The sequence below is a fragment of the Amblyomma americanum genome, chromosome 10 (genome assembly GCF_052857255.1).
Source record: "Amblyomma americanum isolate KBUSLIRL-KWMA chromosome 10, ASM5285725v1, whole genome shotgun sequence".
NCBI lineage: Eukaryota > Metazoa > Arthropoda > Arachnida > Ixodida > Ixodidae > Amblyomma > Amblyomma americanum.
Genome location: NC_135506.1, coordinates 66,948,082 through 66,969,189, shown reverse-complemented (window position 1 = coordinate 66,969,189; position 21,108 = coordinate 66,948,082).

The following is a 21,108-nucleotide window of genomic DNA, read 5'->3' as shown; positions in this document are numbered from 1 at the left end:
CGAGTAGACTCTACTCCTATGACGGGAGTAAAAAGAGGGTAAGCTCTCCTCTAGCACTATCCATTTTAAAAAGGGTGTGCGCTCGAGTAGAGTCTACTCCTATGACGGGAGTAAAAAGAGGGTAAGCTCTCCTCTAGCACTATCCATTTTAAAAAGGGTGTGCGCTCGAGTAGACTCTACTCCTATGACGGGAGTAAAAGGAGGGTAAGCTGTCCTCTAGCGCACTCCATTTTAAAAAGGGTGTGCGCTCGAGTAGACTCTACTCCTATGACGGGAGTAAAAGGAGGGTAAGCTGTCCTCTAGCGCACTCCATTTTAAAAAGGGTGTGCGCTCGAGTAGACTCTACTCCTATGACGGGAGTAAAAAGAGGGTAAGCTCTCCTCTAGCACTATCCATTTTAAAAAGGGTGTGCGCTCGAGTAGAGTCTACTCCTATGACGGGAGTAAAAAGAGGGTAAGCTCTCCTCTAGCACTATCCATTTTAAAAAGGGTGTGCGCTCGAGTAGACTCTACTCCTATGACGGGAGTAAAAGGAGGGTAAGCTGTCCTCTAGCGCACTCCATTTTAAAAAGGGTGTGCGCTCGAGTAGAGTCTACTCCTATGACTGGAGTAAAAAGTGCGTAAGCTCACCTCTAGCGCACTCCATTTTAAAAAGGGTGTGCGCTCGAGTAGACTCTACTCCTATGACGGGAGTAAAAGGAGGGTAAGCTGTCCTCTAGCGCACTCCATTTTAAAAAGGGTGTGCGCTCGAGTAGACTCTACTCCTATGACGGGAGTAAAAAGAGGGTAAGCTCTCCTCCAGCACTATCCATTTTAAAAAGGGTGTGCGCTCGAGTAGAGTCTACTCCTATGACTGGAGTAAAAAGAGGGTAAGCTCACCTCTAGCGCACTCCATTTTAAAAAGGGTGTGCGCTCGAGTAGAGTCTACTCCTATGACGGGAGTAAAAAGAGGGTAAGCTCTCCTCTAGCACTCTCCATTTTAAAAAGGGTGTGCGCTCGAGTAGACTCTACTCCTATGACGGGAGTGAAAGGAGGGTAAGCTGTCCTCTAGCACTATCCATTTTAAAAAGGGTGTGCGCTCGAGTAGACTCTACTCCTATGACGGGAGTAAAAGGAGGGTAAGCTGTCCTCTAGCGCACTCCATTTTAAAAAGGGTGTGCGCTCGAGTAGACTCTACTCCTATGACTGGAGTAAAAAGAGGGTAAGCTCACCTCTAGCGCACTCCATTTTAAAAAGGGTGTGCGCTCGAGTAGAGTCTACTCCTATGACGGGAGTAAAAAGAGGGTAAGCTCTCCTCTAGCACTATCCATTTTAAAAAGCGTGTGCGCTCGAGTAGACTCTACTCCTATGACGGGAGTAAAAGGAGGGTAAGCTGTCCTCTAGCGCACTCCATTTTAAAAAGGGTGTGCGCTCGAGTAGACTCTACTCCTATGACGGGAGTAAAAAGAGGGTAAGCTCTCCTCTAGCACTATCCATTTTAAAAAGGGTGTGCGCTCGAGTAGAGTCTACTCCTATGACTGGAGTAAAAAGAGGGTAAGCTCACCTCTAGCGCACTCCATTTTAAAAAGGGTGTGCGCTCGAGTAGAATCTACTCCTATGACTGGAGTAAAAAGAGGGTAAGCTCACCTCTAGCGCACTCCATTTTAAAAAGGGTGTGCGCTCGAGTAGAGTCTACTCCTATGACGGGAGTAAAAAGAGGGTAAGCTCTCCTCTAGCACTATCCATTTTAAAAAGGGTGTGCGCTCGAGTAGACTCTACTCCTATGACGGGAGTAAAAGGAGGGTAAGCTGTCCTCTAGCGCACTCCATTTTAAAAAGGGTGTGCGCTCGACTAGACTCTACTCCTATGACGGGAGTAAAAAGAGGGTAAGCTCTCCTCTAGCACTATCCATTTTAAAAAGGGTGTGCGCTCGAGTAGACTCTACTCCTATGACGGGAGTAAAAAGAGGGTAAGCTCTCCTCTAGCGCACTCCATTTTAAAAAGGGTGTGCGCTCGAGTAGAGTCTACTCCTATGACGGGAGTAAAAAGAGGGTAAGCTCTCCTCTAGCACTCTCCATTTTAAAAAGGGTGTGCGCTCGAGTAGAGTCTACTCCTATGACTGGAGTAAAAAGAGGGTAAGCTGTCCTCTAGCGCACTCCATTTTAAAAAGGGTGTGCGCTCGAGTAGAGTCTACTCCTATGACTGGAGTATAAATTGGGTAAGCTCTCCTCTAGGGCACTCTATTTTAAAAAGGGTGTGCGCTCGAGTAGACTCTACTCCTGTGACGGGAGTAAAAAGTGCGTAAGCTCACCTCTAGCGCACTCCCTTTTAAAAAGGGTGTGCGCTCGAGTAGAGTCTACTCCTATGACGGGAGTAAAAAGAGGGTAAGCTGTCCTCTAGCGCACTCCATTTTAAAAAGGGTGTGCGCTCGAGCGGAGTCTACTCCCTTTTTACACCTTCCTGCTTGTTGAGTAGCTGCGGCTGTGCGACACGTATTGCGCTTGGTAGCGCCCTCTCTCGAGCAAAAGCGAAGACATGAAAGCACCGACGCTACCGACGCTCGCTTACTCAGCGGAGCGACAAACGAGCGCGTTGTGGCGTCGTCGTAGTGGACACGGCTGCTCGCGCTTCGGAACGCAGCGTGCTTCCGTCCCGCGACGGGAGCGAACAAAAGACTCGTATTAAGCAGCAACAGTATCTTCTTGGCGAGCGACAGTCTTCCTGGAAGACTCGCGACCGCTTGTTCTGCCACCGAGGCGAACCTTGTCGTAACAAGCTGTTAAGCATTATCTCTCCTCCAGGCAGCGAGCAGTGCGACGGATGATGACACGAGGGTTGCTTGGCGTTGGCTTTCTCGCAGAGACGATACATGCAGCGATCCGAAAGACGTAACGGGCTGGCGCCGCACGGTGTGTCGTCGTGTAGTTCCTAGCCTCGTTAGAGCGCGCTAAGCGGTTCATTAGTAGGCGCTTTGAGAGCTCGGAAGGCGCCGCGCTCTTTATGTCGGCGAGCCGCAGAGCGTACTGCCGGGTTGAAACAGTGTATATTCAGGGCTTTTTTTCCGCCGCGAGCGCTCTTGTTTCAGCGAGTGCTCCTGTACGTACAAAGTCGAAAAAAGGACCGAATTAAGTAAAAAATACGACAAAATGTTTGTTTTGTAGTTTCGTCGTAACGACAGGTTTTTCTGTAGTACTGTACGCTTTTCTGCGGTGCTTTTTTGTATCCTGTAGCTCTGTTGTACTTTTCTGCAGTAACTACACAAATTTCTGTTGCCACCACAAGTTTTTCGTCAGAAACGTTACAGAAAACCTGTTGGAACGACAGAAAATTTCCTTTTTGTTTTTCGACTGGGATAACCGCCTGTAAACTGTCGTATCTTTATTAATTCGTTTTTCGCCACATTTTCATCTCTATTTTCTCTCGCAATTTTCTTGTGCGAAATTCGGCACTCCTGTTTTTGATCACTGGTTCGACTGACTGAACTGAATTCAGTTCAGAAAAAAGCTGTATTGCAAAGCCAATAATATTAGAAAAATGGCACACTCCCCCTGTAACGTAACGTCTACTCCAATGGACTACAAGCTGTATATTTTTTGCTACAAGAATAAGTCGTGTTGGGCACATCGTAACGGAACAATTAAAATAGAAATTGCTGTAGATACCCCACGAACTCGATTTTTAACGCCGTATGATGCCTGTGTATATATCACGTTGTGCGTGCTCGCTTTTTGCTGTCTTCCCCCACTTCAAGAAAACTTCAGATCAAGCTCTCTAGTCAAAACCCATACGAAATGGGCCAAATTTCAGGACTTAGCTCTCACAGTGAACGGTTAATTCGTGTGGAGACTAGCTCTGCCTAGTGATTCCTCTGAAACCCGCCTCTAAGGAGGTAATATTGGCCTCTTAAGGGCCTGGTGGCTCTAAGAACATGGGTAACCCTAAACGATTAGCACCGCTGCCAATTTTTCTCCTTTCTGACTTAGACTGCAAGACGGGAGTTCCAATGGGATTAACATTAAGATATCGTTGCTTCGCACCTTGAAAGCACTCTTCTTAGTGAATGATTGCTTCCGCAATCTAAATATATGCCATGCTTTCATCAATGCCTGTCATTTAAAATCTTACTTTAAACTAGATGAGGTGGCTGGCTGAGTGAAATCATGGCTTCTTTCCTGACTTGTTCAAGCAGAAACACAAGTGGAATTCGTTTCTAAATCAAAAAACTTTTTTTTACGATTATGTCTCCCGGGCTTCACTTTCTTTTTGACAGCTCGTTTTTCTGAATGTGCTTGAATGAAATACGTTGTTTACCATAAGGGTCTCCGCCGCAAGTTACGATTGATGAAGTTCTTTTAAACAACCTACCCGACTTCAAATTTCAATATTTGTGTACTGAATCCGGAAGGTTACACACGTTGCGAATATGTATGACGTATGTAAAGAGAGACAGCTTCGATGGAGAACCCCAGTTTATGGTGACGACTTATTTCTCGTTCGTGATGAGACGCCATTATTCGAGCCAGGGGACTCCATGGAGGCGTGGTGTCGCCACAAAGTTCGCCAATTTCTCCCTAAAATGGGGCTTCAACATTTGACAGCAGCACCTGTCCCGCAAATCCGAAACTGCTTTCGTAAATAGTAACGTCAGAGCTACGCTCAACTGCGTCTGGGCACAAAAATGGCGTAGTTGTCATTACTCTGATCGAAACCGTGGTGTTGGGTCGCGTTGTAGGGGAAGAAAAGCCCAGGGAAGAACGTCACGTGACAGCTTTGGAGCCTAGCCATTGGCCAGGGCAGGGTTTCGAAGGACACGTTGGGTCGACTTTGCCATGATATGAGAGAGAATGAGGATAGGGAAGTCAGGCATCGCAGGTAATCGGCCCAATATTGGGATTATATTGGCAAACGCTGGTCCTACAAAGGATTGGAGTGAAACCATCCGTTTACACAATTGGACCTATTATCTGTGCTTGGCGAGATAGCTTGGCTTGAGGAGCCGTCCGTATGGTGTAACGCGCTGCCTAATAGCTTTTCTTTCCGCCTCGACGCACCACTTATGTACTATACCCATCGGCGGCTCACTTCGTATACGCCAGAGACTCAAGCTTCATCTCGGGCTTTTTAAAGTTTATTGCCTGGTAGCTTGCCAGCCACATTAGGTCTTCAGATCTTTCCCAGTTTTATCGACGCATTACAAAAAAAGAATTCCGTACATACACGAGGAAAATATGAACTCCGAAGCAGCTCGTAACTCCCTTACGTGACTACACTGAGTGATATTCCCGGCCTGTTCTGGAAAAGAAGAGCTTCTTTGCTAGAAAGGCGCTCTATTATTTTTTTTGTGATTGCGCCCGTCTTACAAATCCGCGCCGGGATTGATGGGAGTAATCTACAGTGCTTGCTGCCGGTTGCGTACTAGAAGAAGGATTCAAGCGCTACAAATCATCAGAGGTTATATACCGATACTTTTGCCATACCCAGCAATTGTGGACAAAAGCTTTTTTGAGCGGGAAATTGTTTATGAACGCAATTTTTCGGTACAATGTAAGATTCCACTATAACAATCAACATATCCGGAGATCACCCGACGGCAATCTTAATTTTTTTCTCTATTCACGTTTTTGCCATTGTCAAAAGCGTTCCCCACTGGCTTTCACTGTGACAGAGACGCAAGACCTGCCCGAATCTACTTTCGAGAAAGTATGGACATGTTTCTGGCCATTCAGAAGGCCGCAGCGGAGCCTCCGGAGTGGCTCTCAAGACTAGAGCCACTCTGTACACTGCGTGAATTTTAAGTTGACGAAGCCAGACTCATGCTGGCTGACTTCGAGTCGGGTGTACATAGCGTTTGTCTTTTGTTGATTGTTTGTTATGTGCAATTTTCTGTGTCAAAGCCAGGCAATAAAGAAAAAAAAATTAACTGTTAGATATCATCGATAGAAACGCTGTAAAATGAAGATTTTTCTACATATCAGAAGAATGGACCGTTTCCTTCAATATTTCCGTAAGAGTGTCTTACAATTTCTCGATTTTCAAATTTTTCTTCCCAAGGAAGCTGGACTTGTATGCATACCAAGCACGGCCGGTCCCAGAAAGGCAACTTATCAGTATGTGAACGTATCGTACAAAATAAACTGGCGGTTACCACTTGTACCGTCCAACCAGAACTTTCCGTCGGTCGAGACGGATGTCGAACCGCCTCCTTTCTGGGCTGTTGCAAACCGGTTCCGCTGCCGCTTTCACTCTGCTGACGTCAGGCGAACAACAGCTCAGCGATCAATATGGCTACTCCCAGGGAGAACTTATTGGAAAGGTCTTTGTGTATTGTTCTGGGTCTGATATACCCAGAAACGATGACCTCACTATTCTCAATTTCATGAACCTGTGCTCTACTCTACTGCAGAAATAACTGGGTGCGGCCAACCGTGGACGAAGTGGCGAGATTGTCCTGCCTCACTTGAAGTGGGGTAATGATTGACCTGCGCCGCGTCTATCGCTTCGTCGGCTTGCCAAATCGAACAGCGCAGATACAGAGAGCAATCGTCGCTGCTCGAGAGAAGCTTTGGGAGTTCTTTCACTTATTACCCGAAGGCAAAGCTCTGGGACCGTCCGCATCAATGCCCCGTTTTTGTAACAAACAAGGTTACATAGGCAACTTTCACGAGCGCAGACTTTATTCTCATCGCAAGACGACTGCTTAGCTGCCACTTCGGGACCGGCCTTCGGAATCCAGCTCGCGCAGCAGGTGAACTAGGGGCTATATACTACCGCTGTCAGGTGCGCGTTCCCGCGCCGTTCCAAACACTTATCTCTGCATGCGCAGACCCCGGCAGTTTGACGGCGATAAGACCCGCGAAATGAAGTAACACAGTTGGCACCGGTTAACAATCTGGCTCCCTGACCTACCACCATAGCCTTACAGCTGCTGTTCACCCGCTGATAGCGGGTGCATGCAAGAGCTGAGACAAGGGTTCGTAGTTTTGCCAAGGGGTGCGTAGTATTTAGGAGGCATGGCGGCGTAGATTGGTAGCACGATTCGGACTATCATAGAGGCGCGGAATGGGGGCCATGTGTGCTGACACGGGAAATTGCTTATATGGTGCTTCCCAGCCGACCGTCTTTGAGCTTGTTGGACGGCAGTATGGGGCCATTAGAGATTGCTCTCTCTCTCTACGCAGCAACTCTTCAGCGCAGCGTTTGCTTCAATTGTTTCTGTTTGCTCACTGACGATGCGATTTCCTCTCTTTTATCACGGACAGCATGTGCTGCACGACCTGTAATTGCTGAAACTCAAGTAAATTTCCGCGCACCGTTGTCGTCACTCACAACTTTCCATCGCTGGCTTTGCAAACACTCGCCTACGTGGTCTCATAACGTTTCACCTAGCATTTTGCTTTTCATTCAATGTCATTTTAAATCGAACCTTTTTCGTTAACCTGCACGTTTCGGCGCCATAGCTTTGTACCTGTAAGATATACTTTCCGCTTAAGGAACACAGGTGAACTGCTATTTATCACCTGAGAGTGCCTGCCAAATGCAGTCTACCCCATTCTTATTCTCCTTGTTATTTCACTCTCGTGGCACAGGATTTGCAGTCACTATAGACGGATACAACTCAAGAACGCAGCAGCTTTTCCCAATCAAAGGACCCCTTCCATCCAATGGCGTCGGCCGATCATCATGGCGCCACAATGGAGAGAGGGGTCTATCCCCAACCGAAGAGAGAAGGGATTACCCCCTTTCATCTATCACACCCTGCTTTGTCGCACAAGCAGGGTCACGAGATCGCTCGACGCCATTGGCTGGAAGGGGGTCCTTTGAAGGGGAAAAGCTGATGCGTCTTCAGTTGTATCCGACTGTAGGCGCTCTATGCATTTACGCAAAAATTCACAACGAAAAATTCTTTATCAAGCACTTCAGGCAGGTCCGCCATATGAGATAGTCATTGCCACAAAGATAAGAGGTCCCACCTGACGCAACCACTACAAGAAAATGATTCTGGTGGGTTATCATAGAGGCCGCCCCAGTTAGCAACTACCTTATCATAGGCCCGGCCGTGACCCAGAACCAGAGGAAATTAGAGCCTAGGAGGGGCGAGATAAAGGCGCCCTGCCAGGGGCTTATCTTCCAAAGATCGCCTTATCAAGGGCGTTGTGCGCACTTGGAAACCGCGGCTCTTGGGGCAGGAGAAACAAGTGGCCTACTCCTTTATCGATGCTACGCGGGTCATGTTGGGCGTGAAACACTGTGTATGCAACACTGTACGTGACACACTGTATTAACAAAGGACAGTGGGGTCTCTCATCTTATCAGTGCTATCACTGGTAACATTGCATATCATGAGCTGTCAAAGCCTATTCCACACTTTCGATTCTTTTTTTTTTAAGTCAAGTTCGCACAATGTTATCTGATGATGTGGAGTGCATACAGATAGGAAGGCTTCAATGCTTACAAGCTTGTGGCCTTCTTTGTTATACTTCATCACACATGTTATTTGTAGCACTGTGAAAGGTAGAGCTATTGTCGTCCAATCAGGACCAAGGAGGACAACAATTAGTCTCTCAAATATGCGAGCAGTGATGTGACTATTTTTAAGCAATAATTGCGGTAACTAAAAAGGTAGCTAAGAATGGTGTTTTGAAAGTACATCTAGCGTTTCATTCATTGATTTTTTAGGAGAACAAGTCCGCACGAATATTGTCCTGCGGAGGCCTGCTGCGAAGCGGTGCGCAGCCATTCTTAAACATTAGAGTTGGCGAGCCGGCCGAGTCTCTTGCGAGCCACAGCTGAACACTGGTGCTCTTTTCTTCCTAATGATGGAGCCACCTGTCACGGATAGACGTTTGCGGAGGAACACGTTTTGCAGAGCACGCCTTTATGATTGGCTCAGATCACCGCAGCCTTCACAGCGCTTCAAACGAGTTATGAGCTGAAATATAGGAAATATTTTGAGCAAAGAAGCCAGTGATAAAAACGATCTTGGACGGTAGATTTTACTGGTATTTTCAAATACAAAAGGACAATCAGAAAGTAGCCTTAGTTTTTATTTGAAGAAAAAATACCGAGGTAGCATTGTACCAATTTTGAACGCAGTGCCTAGCGCGTTCAATATATATGAGCGCACCCTTTATTTGATGTCTTGATCAGAAAAGAAAAAGAATTCTTCAGGTGGTCCCTGCAGCCATTGGTTCATCTTTCTTTGCTCGCGGTTGCTCTGACCGCTGAAGAGATGAAGATTCGATGCGCCGCTGGAGTGGCTGGCGCCCTCTATGGGAACTTCTTGTACCAGCCACTTCTTCGACCAATCCGGATTTTTCCGTCACGCCGACGGCAACGCCGACACCGTCTTTTCTGCGACACAGGGCCCTTATGCTGTCGCGTAAAGATCATTGCATGCTGCCTCTCTCTGGTGCACTAGTCCAAGGTGGCGACCGGCTTCAACGTGCTGTAGTAAAGCAATCATTTGCGTTATCCCAGTGAACCTCGCCCCACTCCCCCAAATGCAGGCTAGAAACAATATGTATGTGAGAAATAACATATCCAGGGCAGAACGCCTATAGATGACTGCTTTTATCGCCATTGTGAGACTACTTTCTTACTAAACTTTATACCGGATGTGATTCATTCGTAAAGGCGTCTTATTTAGATCAGGGGGCGAAAGCAATGCTTTTTGTGTTCAATTCTGGTTCAGCTCCGGTGCTACATTTTGCTCCGCTTTCAATCGGGTCGAACTGGTTCAGAAACTGACCCGAGTAATCGTGAGGCGTTCTCAAGGCCCTCATTTAAATGTACCGTGCTCGTTAAAGGTCGATGATAATAATCAAAAATTTTAAAAGGTTGAAAATATGACAATTTGAAAAGAGTGAGCGCTTGTGCAACGACGCCAATTCGTGCCCTTTTGAATGCTGCACGCTCAGAGCGAGAAAGACTGGGTTAGGCAGAAAAGAGGAGCGCAGTAACTGCCTTGGAGTAGGTAAAGACATGAAACACAGACAGGGGGTGGTTGAGGGTACGGAAAAGAGGGAGAAAAAAATAAGATTATATGTACATAAAAACATGATTTTCAGCGTGCGTTGGTCCTGCAAGGACAGGAAGCCTTACTTTAAAATGAAAATGTAGTGTGTTAAAAGCCAAATGCCAAATGAGTTATGGACATTTGAGAGCTTTCGCAGGCCCTGTCATGTAAGTTGTAATTTTTAGAATCCGACTGCCACTTTTCTAGGCAGCCTACTAACAGTAAAAATCCCCTAAAAATTTTGTTTACAAAGTTGAACAATATGCAATTGTGCAATGAATTTGTTTCTATTACTATCGCACTACACCAATCAAAGCCTTAACATTTTGTCTTTTTTTTTTCCACTCCAAGAACTTAGACATATATCACCATCAGGTTAAACTTACCGATGTAATTGCGAATAAAAAGAGAACTTTTTGTCGGGCCGCTCCAATATATATCTTCATGTGCTGAATAGGTATGTCGTTTTTCTCATTAACGGATATCTTGGCTCGTCAATTCCAACGCCGCAGCTGAGTAGGATCAACAGAAGCCCTCAGTTGTTGAATAACCAACCCATCTGTGTTAAAAATGGGCATCGCAGTTTGAAACCTTGACCTGGCAGTCCATCATTCTTGCTCACATCATTACGTTTTGTGTTTCTCAATTACGAATTTTTACTTTCACACTTCAGCTAGAATTACCATTTCAACTTACATTAAAGTTTTTATTACATCCCTAACTGCCCTTGTGTATTGGCTAAGTGCGTTGAAGGCAGTGTAATAGTTTAGTTATTCTGACTAACAGTGCCAAGATTTTGAAGCAGAATTGGATGTGCTGAAGCATTTCCTGAGTTGCCTGAGACGATTCCTTAGCTGCGCCACTGATAGTGCGGTTGCTTTTTTCGCACTAAAATGCGGAACTTATGGTTGCCTATTTGCATGAAGAAAACATTCTTATACGACAGTGTGTGGCACGCGGTACCAAAAAGCATAGCCAACAGTTTTAAACGGTATCTTGCATTCCTTTTGGTTTTAGGTCAGTTCCATACCGTTATATCTATATGGGTTCGGTTCCATTTCGTTTAACAGCGAAAATATTGATTCTGTTCCAGCTTTCGATAAAGCTTGTGCAGTTAGACAACCTGGCCTTGTCTCGTCTACAATATTTGGAAGCGCCTTTATAGCAGTAATCCTGCTTGAAAATTAATTTGATTGCGTAGAAACCGGACTTTGTTCATAAAAAAGTTCAGGTTGTTGCCAGGTGCTGCTAGAAATTGAGGCAGTTATGTACAATGTCTTTAACCATCATGGAATAAATTGTGAATAAACGTATTTCATATAGAAAGCTATGCCGGTCATTATTGAAAAAAAATACTTGTTGCGAATGAATCCGATGCTAAGAAAAGGTTACAGAGAGCGATTTCCAAAAAATTCCATAATCGAAAACGTTTTGTCTGAAAATCACATTCCTTAGACCCATCAACCAAATCGGATACCCTTTATGAGCCCTATTATAGTTGAAATGTTACAGTAATGATGTCAACATCGTTCATCTTTATAGAACGTGAGGTCGTTATCTATTGTTTTCGTTCGAGAGGATGTTTTAGATAAACGGGTTTTACATGGATAAATCTAGCGTTCGTTATTGGGGAATATTTTGCGCGAAACAAGCCTGTGGTAAGAAAATGTCAACGAAGATTTTTTTTGCCTCCTCTTGCATGAAACATCATGCCGCAAACGAGTTGTCCACAAACGGATAGTTTGTCTTAGTCTTAGTTGCGAAGGAATTGAAAGCGTTCTTCGAGCACAACTACAGCTTAAATTTGCTGTAATGGCGTCATTGGCGTTCTTCGTAATGGAACTTGAGGCAGTTAGTGCATGTTAGGCCCACAGCCCTCGTATAATACACTATATATCAACACATTTGAAACAGATTTGTAAGAGTTGATTGTTACAAAATTTTTCAAGGCGAAGGTTGCCACTTTGCACTTTTCATTTCGCTAGGAACATGTCATGATCCCCTCTGTTAGTACTCATTTGCGCTCCACGTGAGGTCTGCTTCTCTTGCTGACTTGCCGCATGACATGACAGCTAAGCGACAGAGAAAAAAACAGCTAAACGACTTTTTAGCCGTTGTCGTACCTGGGTCCCCAGAATAAGAAGCAATGCCGATTTCCTCGTTCGGCATGGTGGAAATCGAGCCAATATGTGAGAAAAACTTGTGGGGGGCAAAATTTATATTTCTTTCGCGGATTTATTGTTTAGTGCGAGTGCGCAGTGTCCATAGTACATTCACGATGAATTTACAGTTAGCGAAAAAATATTCCGCAGGATGTGCGCCTTCCGGAACAAATTTACTGTTGCGCTGCCTCGCGATTTCGAATGATATTCCCGATGTCATCGTCTCCATCACGATTGTGAAAGTTTTTTGTGAGTGCTTTACGCACATTTGACGTATAGGGTTACATATTGTTTTCTGCATAGTTCTTTGTTGGTCCTTCTTATCTGTCACTGTTCGTAATATTTGTTTTTGTTTTCTGTTTTGTTTTTGGACCCTCCGTGGCGGCTCAGTGTTTATGGCGCTCGGTTGCTGACCCGAAAGACGCGGGTTCGATCCCGGCTCCGGCGATCGCATTTCGACAGAGGCGAAATGCTAGAGGCTTGTGTGCTGTGCGATGTGAGTGCATGTTAAAGAATCCAATTGTGGTCGAAATTTCCAGAGCACCTCCACTACGGCGTTCCTCATAGCCTTTGTCGCTTTGGGACGTTATACTCCACAAACTAAACACTTTTTGTTTTTGGTCTACAACGCTCCCTGCAAGGAAACAGCAAGGTTCGCATTTTAAATAAATAAATAAATTTTGAGTGACTGGCATGCATAGCTTCGCCGTTTTTTTCCCGCCTGTCGGTGTCCCGTAATCTTTTGCTCGACACTCGTTGGGTCACTTAAATTATAGATGCATGTTACAAGTGTACCACTAATGATTCTGCGTTTAGTTATAAAAGATTAGGACTTTCGATCTAAGCTCATTTCACATCCAACGAGGTAAGAAGGAATCTGGTAGCACCGAGCCGTGCGCAATATACCTCTTTCAAAATCATTGGTTATCAGGAAACGAAATGGCGCAGCATCTGTCTCACGTCTCGGTGCACAGCTCGACCGGGCCGTGACGGAAAGGAGGAAAATGTGAGAGGAGGAAGAGAGATAGGTATAGGTGCCGTAGTGGAGGGCTCCGGAATAATTTCACTCACCTGGGCTTCTTTAACGTGCGCTGACATCGCACAGCACACTGGCGCCTTTTGCGCTTCGCCTCCCTCGAAATGCACCCGGCGGGGTCGGGTTCGAACCCCGGTGCTCCACCTCAGCAGCCGAGTGCCCTACTCACTGAGCCACCGCGGCCTGTGTGTCTCCTTCAAACCGGCCGTCGTGCCACGCTGTTGAATGAAGATGAGAGGGGGGGAAAGACGAAGATGGGAGGAGGGGGACGGCCAGAGCAAGGGAGGGAGAAAAGGGAAGGGGAGGAGAGGCGCGAAGTGCGGCTCAAAACAAAGGCGAGTGATGTACCGCGTGGCCCTCTAGCGGAACAAATGCTCGTTGAGACCGAGCCACGTTGGAGTTATTACGCGCGCTAATTTGCCCTCCTCGCGCGGTTGTGCGTCGCGGGGTCACACCGAGCTCCCTTGTTTGTTTTTTCGTTCGGTCTTTAGCGGCCATTGTTAGGTCTTGGCGGGCGGAGAGGAGAAAGCGCGTCTTCCGGACGCGGTCGCTCGTGCCCTACTCGCTCATGCGTGGCTCTGTACACATAGACGGTGCAACGTACAACGCCTTGTGGGACGAAATGTACGCCCACGCTCGCTTCTTGTGAAAGAAAGTCGACGCTGCGAAGCCTTTCGGAGGGTACCAAAGACAGGCGTTTTGCGCTACTTCGCGCGTTTTGAGAGCAGGTCCTGCTCAAAGGAGTACACTTCGTATACTAGTTGGAAAGCTATGCATGCAACGCGGTCGCCCTTTCGTTCCCTGCGCAACACGGGTGATGATGCATGGTTGTAATTACGCCCTTCCCTGATGTGGCTGTATATATTTCCAACTCTGTTGTGCGCGCGTCGTCACCCAGCATGCCCAAACTATCTGATCACTTTCTCTTCCTTCGACAGTGCAGAATAGCAGTCCAGGTGATGATTTCTCAAGCCCAACCTCCCTGCCTTTCTACGAAATAAATCATTCACTTTGTCCAATGTTTTACAGTGACTTTCCCTCAGTTAAAGTGGCTCACCTTGTCTCCCATGTGTCGGCATTGAAAAATGGTTCGGTCACCGCGGGCCGTAATATAGAGCAAAGACACAAGTGACGTGTGGAAAGGTGAGAGGGCGAGTTCTCCAGGATGTATGGCGGTTTTTGATGTCTTGACCAGCTGGGCCCGGGAGTCGGCGTACTATTAGTGGAGAGGGGCAGTAGGGGAGGTGGTAATGGAGGAGTGGACATCTACTGCTCATTTCACACCATTGAGAAAAAAAAAACATTTTTGTGTTCCTCTTGTTTTATTGTTGTACCATTCTAGCCCCAGTGTTGTCGCCTCCTGTACGTCAAACCGGTACATTGCCGATGTCTACGCCCGCTACCCATCCGTCTTTGCATTACACTCAACTCCACACGCCAGAATCCTGCACACACCATCAAACAACCCGCCTTCACGCTCAAGAAGGGTCTACACGCCACCCATCCACCCGCTTAAGCTCTCCAGACGTCTCCACCCACGAAACAAAAACCAACGGCGAGATACAATTCAGAGACGCAACCGGGAAGGGACCTTTGTAGTCGGAAATGAACAATAAATGCTGCTAAGGTAGATTTTCGCATTACATCACGTGGTCAGTGTCGTGCGCTAGTCCGTCCGTCCGTCCGTCCGTCCGTCCGTCCGTCGAAATAAACAAATTTGTCGAACCAGGTACGTACAGCACGATTGGCCTGTTTTTTGACGATTGCCAACACTATTTCTATGCCGCAAAAAGTTTGCATTTACCTCAAAAACCCTATTTTAAAAAATTGCGTGATCGGGTTCACTAAAACCCCTACTATGCATAGCAGAGAGCTAAGTGCATCACATGCTTCATTTGTTATCGCTCTTTTCGCTTCCGCAGTCCATTATCTCGCAGTGGCAGCGAGCGGCCGTGGCAGTGCAAATGCTTCCATAGGAAAATGTGACGTGTGAACGCGAACCACTCGAGCTAAAGGGTCTCAAGAGATGGCAATAGCCTGAGCTCCGTCTCTAGAAAGAATTTAGTTTGAATTCAACCATGCCTGCAAGAGCTCAGGCTGTGCAGCAACACGCCTCACCAAACAGAACTAATCTCCTGCGCCTACACTCTTCGAATTCCTCCTCTCTGGAGTTCCTCTCCACGAGTGCGTCAAACCTTTCGTTCTTCCCGGCCACTTGATGTCAGCTGTCGGCGGGAGACCTCTCGACCCTTTCATTACGTCAATACTAGAGCTGTCAACTCGGCCGCTCGCGCTTACTTATTACGCTATACAGTTGTTACTGGCAGTTTTATTCTTGCTGGCGGACGATGTCAGAGGACCGGTCGAAAGCGCTGCCGACGTCGACAAACGCGCAGAGCGGAAGCTTATCTAAGAACGCCTGGCAAATTAGCGGCAAGATTACAGCTGTAATAGGCTGGTCGTTGGGAGATTACGCTTTTCGTTACAGCCGTAATTTAGGCGCTGTCCGCTTTCAACAGATACAGTTCGCGAAAGACACACCGCCCACATTACTGCGTGGCACTGCTACGCAAGGCTGGGGCACGCGTGATCTGGGCCGCGCTTTGAAAAATTTCTGAAGACAGTCTATAGATTATTCATAGACTTCTGTCTATAATGTCTATAGACTTTCTAGAGACAAATCCTGCAGACTATTCTATAGGCAATAAAAATCCTATAGACAATCTATAGACAATCTGTAGATTTATGGCCATACACTTTCAGTAGAGTTTTTTTCTATAGACAGACTATAGACTATGAATAGACAAATAGAAATATCTATAGGAAGGCAATAGAGTCTATAAGCCTATTGTTTAGTTTGGTTTACAGGGGTTTAACGTCCAAAAGCGGCTCAGGCTATGATGGACGCCGTAGTGAAAAGCTCCAGAAATTTCGACCACGTGGGGTTCTTTAACGTGCACTGACATCGCTCAGTACACGGGCCTCTAGAATTTCGCCTCCATCGAAATTCGACCGCCGCAGCCGGAATTGAACCCGTGTCTTTCGGGACAGCAGCCGAGCGCCATACCCACTGAGCCACCGCGGCGGGCAAGTCTGTGAGATAGCTCATTTTTTTAAGGGTGGTATTATGAGACCATTGTTTTTCGATCCCATTCAATCCGATTTAACTTTTTTTTTTCGCTCTTTGTGATTGATTGGCTCAAGCGACCCTTTTTTTTTTTTCGGAAGAGCTGGGCTTGAGTCAATGACGAAGACAGATCACGGAACGCGACGAAGAACGAAAAGAAATAAAATGTAATGCAAAAGAAATCGAACTGAACCGTGGTCTTACGCCGGCCCCTGTGATAATCCAAGAGTGCCGGAGCCAGTTAATAGTAGACGAGTAAATACTATAGCATCATCACCATCATAGTCATCGGACTGATTGCGCCCACTGCAGGTCAAAGGCCTCCCATGTCTCTATAGCTATTCGGTGCCTGTTGCAACCAGCCATCGCAAGCTTCAAACTTGGACGTAACTTGGCTGGAGGGGCAAAAAGGGTGTCGTCAGTCAATCAATCAAAAAGTAAAGTATTTTCTTTTGCAAAGGGCAGCCGTACGCACACTTGTAAGCGTACATCACCTATTGAGGAAGCGGCTGCCTGTTGCAGAAGTGGCTTTTCGGGCTTAATCTTCTCCACTTGTGAAACTTTTATGACAACTTATGCAATAAAGTCTAATTTCGTTACCTATTCGCCTCAGCGAGCAAAGTTCCCCGCATCAGTGCACTGACGTCAGCATTAAAGGGTAAGTTAGAGCGTTTCTGTGCAGTCTAGGCCTCCCATAGAGATATGAGGCGCCATTAAGGAGGGTGCGTTACATTGAATTACATTATGGGAAGCGACAAAAAAAAATGACAACACGGGGGAAGCGGGGAGGGGGAGGAGTTAGGTTGATTCTTTATTATATTTGTTTATACGCCGATATATTAAGCCCTGTCAGGCTCACGCAGGAGGTATACGATAAAACATTATATATGCTCTCCAGAAAACGAACCCACGTAACGAAAAGTGTATCCTGGTTTCCTCTGCGCGAGGCAACCCCATACCACTCTGGCTTCTATCGAAAACGTCTGCGGAATTCCAGGATCGCAGCCGCTCTGCTTGACGCAGACTGTCGAAAAGAACGCAGAAAAAGAAAAAAACCAGGGGGGGGGGGGAGGAGCAAAAGGAAAAAGCACAGGAGCTATTTGGAAATTCAGAGGCAAAAAGAGCCGCCCATCGTTGGCGGCGAATCAACGCGACCGCGGCTGAACTAAATTATGGCCTCCCTTTGAGAAGCACTTGTCGGACGTAAGAGAGAGAGAGAGAGAGAGAGAGAGAGAGAGAGAGAGAGAGAGAGAGAGAGAGAGAGAGAGAGAGAGAGAGAGAGAGAGAAACGTAGTGCAAGGCGATAAAGCGGACAAGTAAGCGGCGAGGCTTTGAAAGCTGACGCGCTCCGATATGCAAAACCGGTCCCGCGGTTTCGCTGAGTGATGGGCGATGTAATGAACTGATTGATAGACGGTGAGTGGATACCGGCAGCTGTGTCGTCGTCGGAGGCAGGCTGGAAAGGATTGACGTTAGGGCGGCGAATAAAGCGGGTAAAGATATACGTGAGGAAGGGAAAGTATAAACTAGCTGCTTCTATAAGCAACCGCGCTTTTCTTAATGCGGAAAGAATGCTGTTTTACAGATTTATATGAACAATGTATGCGATTGTGTGTGCATGCATGGGTTAAGATACTGCCGAAGTGGAACAGCTCCGGAAAACCCCACGGAGTGGTGACGCAGGACCGCATAAGCTGTTTCATTGGTTTTGTGATTTTGTTTCTGAGGCAGACGAACAGTCCAGCTGTACATTGTTTTACTTGGCCGGATTTCTTTCTTTTTTACCAGTAAAGCGGAAACCAAAAAAAAAGCATCGAATAACATTAAACCACACGTCCTACACCTATATAGCTTGGTGTAAAAAAACGGTTGTGGAGTCATAAAAGAAGCGTGCATTCCCAGCTTAGTGCCAGAAATGGCGCGAATCGATGCTATATATATATATAGTCACATTTTATGCGACTCCCAGGCTTTTCGCCCAGGCTTGGGGCGAAGAATTGACGGCAATGACATCACCAACAAACCTACGAACGAATGAACATAACAAGGAGCCAATCAATAAATTTTTTTTACAAAAATAATAAATGGATGGACTTCCTCAGTGTCCGTTTTCAGCGTACAACTATCACTGAAATTCGTGGCATCTGTGTGAGTCCGTTGCAAAACCGACTGCCGCCATTGTTGTTCACTTGTCTCTTTCACCTGATGTGAACGGTGGTGCTCAGGAGAGGTGCGAGCTCTTTGCAAAACCTCAAAGTGTCACTGACAAATCATGGGATACCATGCTTTGTCATACCATGATACCATGACACCGGAGCGTCCGAACAGCGCCATTATGACTTGCTGGTCATGTGAGCGTAGAAGCTTCGTTCTCGCGAACACTGCAGTACATAAGATTGTTGTCGCTGGCGTCTTTTCTACGCGATTTCATGGAATTCCCTTTCAGAATCGTTTAATCGGCGACTCTTCCGACATGCTTCATGGGCGCAGAGCTCAGGGCCTTCTCGCCATCAAAGCATGCACTCACGGTCAGGCTCACGACGGCGTTGCCGAAGTTCTTCGCCCGAATAGAGTTCAGGGCAGGCTATTATAGGTCTGTCTACATTGTTCTAAGGCACAACTACCTGTTATCAGGTTTTCTACGCGTTGCGAGACAGTTTAATTCATCTAAATTAAATATTTTTCTTTTGTTCAGGACAAATCACTTAAGACAACACCAATAATATCTTTGTGATATTAATCAATTTAAGCTTAAACACGTTTGTTTTTAACTCATGTTCTGCATTATACGAAAAGTCTGCTTGTGGCGCCATAGACAAAGATATACACCACGCCGGGTTAAAACACGAACAAATGAAACTTTTATAAGTCCTAAATTAGATTACGCGTGCAGTGTCTGAGGCGCGCATACTGTTTCTAACATAAGCGAACTTTAGACAATCCAAAGGAAAGCTGTGCGCTTCATTTTTCGTTAATGTGCAGTCGAACTGTTTCAGTTTCAGCATTAATGCAGTCGAATTCAATCCCTACGCTAATGTCCTAGCGCAAATTTCTTCGATTGATAATTTCATATTTCTTAATTACGTACAAACAGATTAAATTCTTTACCGTACCTAACATTATCCATAACCTGACGCTCCAGACAGTTTCATCCCCTTTTTCTTGCCCCGTAATTTGCTAAGACCAATTTCTGCCCGTACTATTTATTTCTATACACAATCACTGATCGGAGAAGTTTACCAGCTTACTGTGTACAATCTGTGTACAATACAAATGACCGCGTTTAGTATTACATGTTGCATTGCTAGTGATTTCCTGCTGCTCATGTTTTGTTTTGCTTGCATTTCGGTTTTGTAGTTTGTCTTTATATATTTCCCTTAGTACTCCGTTCCTGCTTGGGCCTCTCGGCCTGCAGTATATCCCAGATAAATAATAAAATAAATCAATGAAACTTTCTCGTCGTATTCGTGCCCGTGCAGAGTACAACACGTTAGTGGTCTTGCGATCACGAACGCTTTGCGGGGCCAACTCGGACGCGATCGGCATAAAAAGAACGTTCCACCAACACCGAAGGTTATAAAACACTCCCTGCGTCAGACAGATCGCAGCACAACATGCTCAGAATGCTTCTAAAGAAGTACCGCTAGCGCACAACAATAAACACAGCAACAACGTAAAATGCAGACGAAGAGAAGCGCTGACTTACAACTGAAGTTTATCAGTGTGTGTGTTCGAGTAAACACAGAATACATGCACAAACACGCAAATTATATCACGGTATATGTGGTATGATCCCCCGCCACATTGAACGCATCCTGCCCAGTAGAGAAGCACAAGTGAATCCTCAACACAGCGGGCTGCATTGCGCACACTCCAAACAGAAAGGAGTAAAAAGGAAGTAAACTGTCCTATAGGCCACACTTTCATAAAGGGATGTTCGCTCGAGGGCAAACGGGAGTAAAAAAGGAGTGAGCTGTCCTCTAGCGCATCCCCTTTTATATACACTCTAAACAAAGGGAGTAAAAAGGGAGTAAAACTGTTCTCTAGCGCACACCCTTTAAAAGGGTGTGCGCTAGAGAACAGTTTTACTCCCTTTTTACTCTCATATGGGTGTATTTGTGTTTAGAGTGTAAGAATGCGCTATAGGAGAGCTTACTCCCTCTTGACTCCCATATAAGGAATATTCTTGTTTAGAGTGCAGACGGAGCTTCAAGAAGTGCTTGCTCTTGAAAAACCGCGTAACGTGCCGAGGGTAACGCGTGCGAAAAAACCACCGCAATTCCGGCTTGGCTGGCAATCTGTCTGAAGCAGGCGGGAGGAGGTCAGGCGGACTATGGTTATGTGGAGAGTGGGAGAAAGGGTGAGAGATGGAGGCGATTGAATTGATTCTTCTCTACGCGGATCCTCCGACCGGTGTAAGGAGGCTCCCCTCCCAGTATAGCGGGACCTGCTGTGGGAATTTCGGCCGGACCAGTCTGTGAGGGCTGCGGAGGTTGCGGCGTCGGTCGGTGGTGGTGGATCGTGAAAGGGTGTTAGAAAAAGGAACACATCCAAACAAGAAACGCCGTCGCACTGTTCCGTCACCCCCGCCACTCCGTCAGAGGTGGGAACAGGTATGCAGAAGAGGAGGAGAGGGCGGCGAGAGAGACGCAGACCAAGAAGTAAGGTAAAGAAGCGGAAGCTGCGATTCAAACGAGGGGACGCGATGGCGGGGGGGAGCCCGTTGGCTTTGTGAAAGCGGTTCGCCTGCGATGTAAAGCAGGGAAAAAAAAATTGAAGCGTAGATAGGA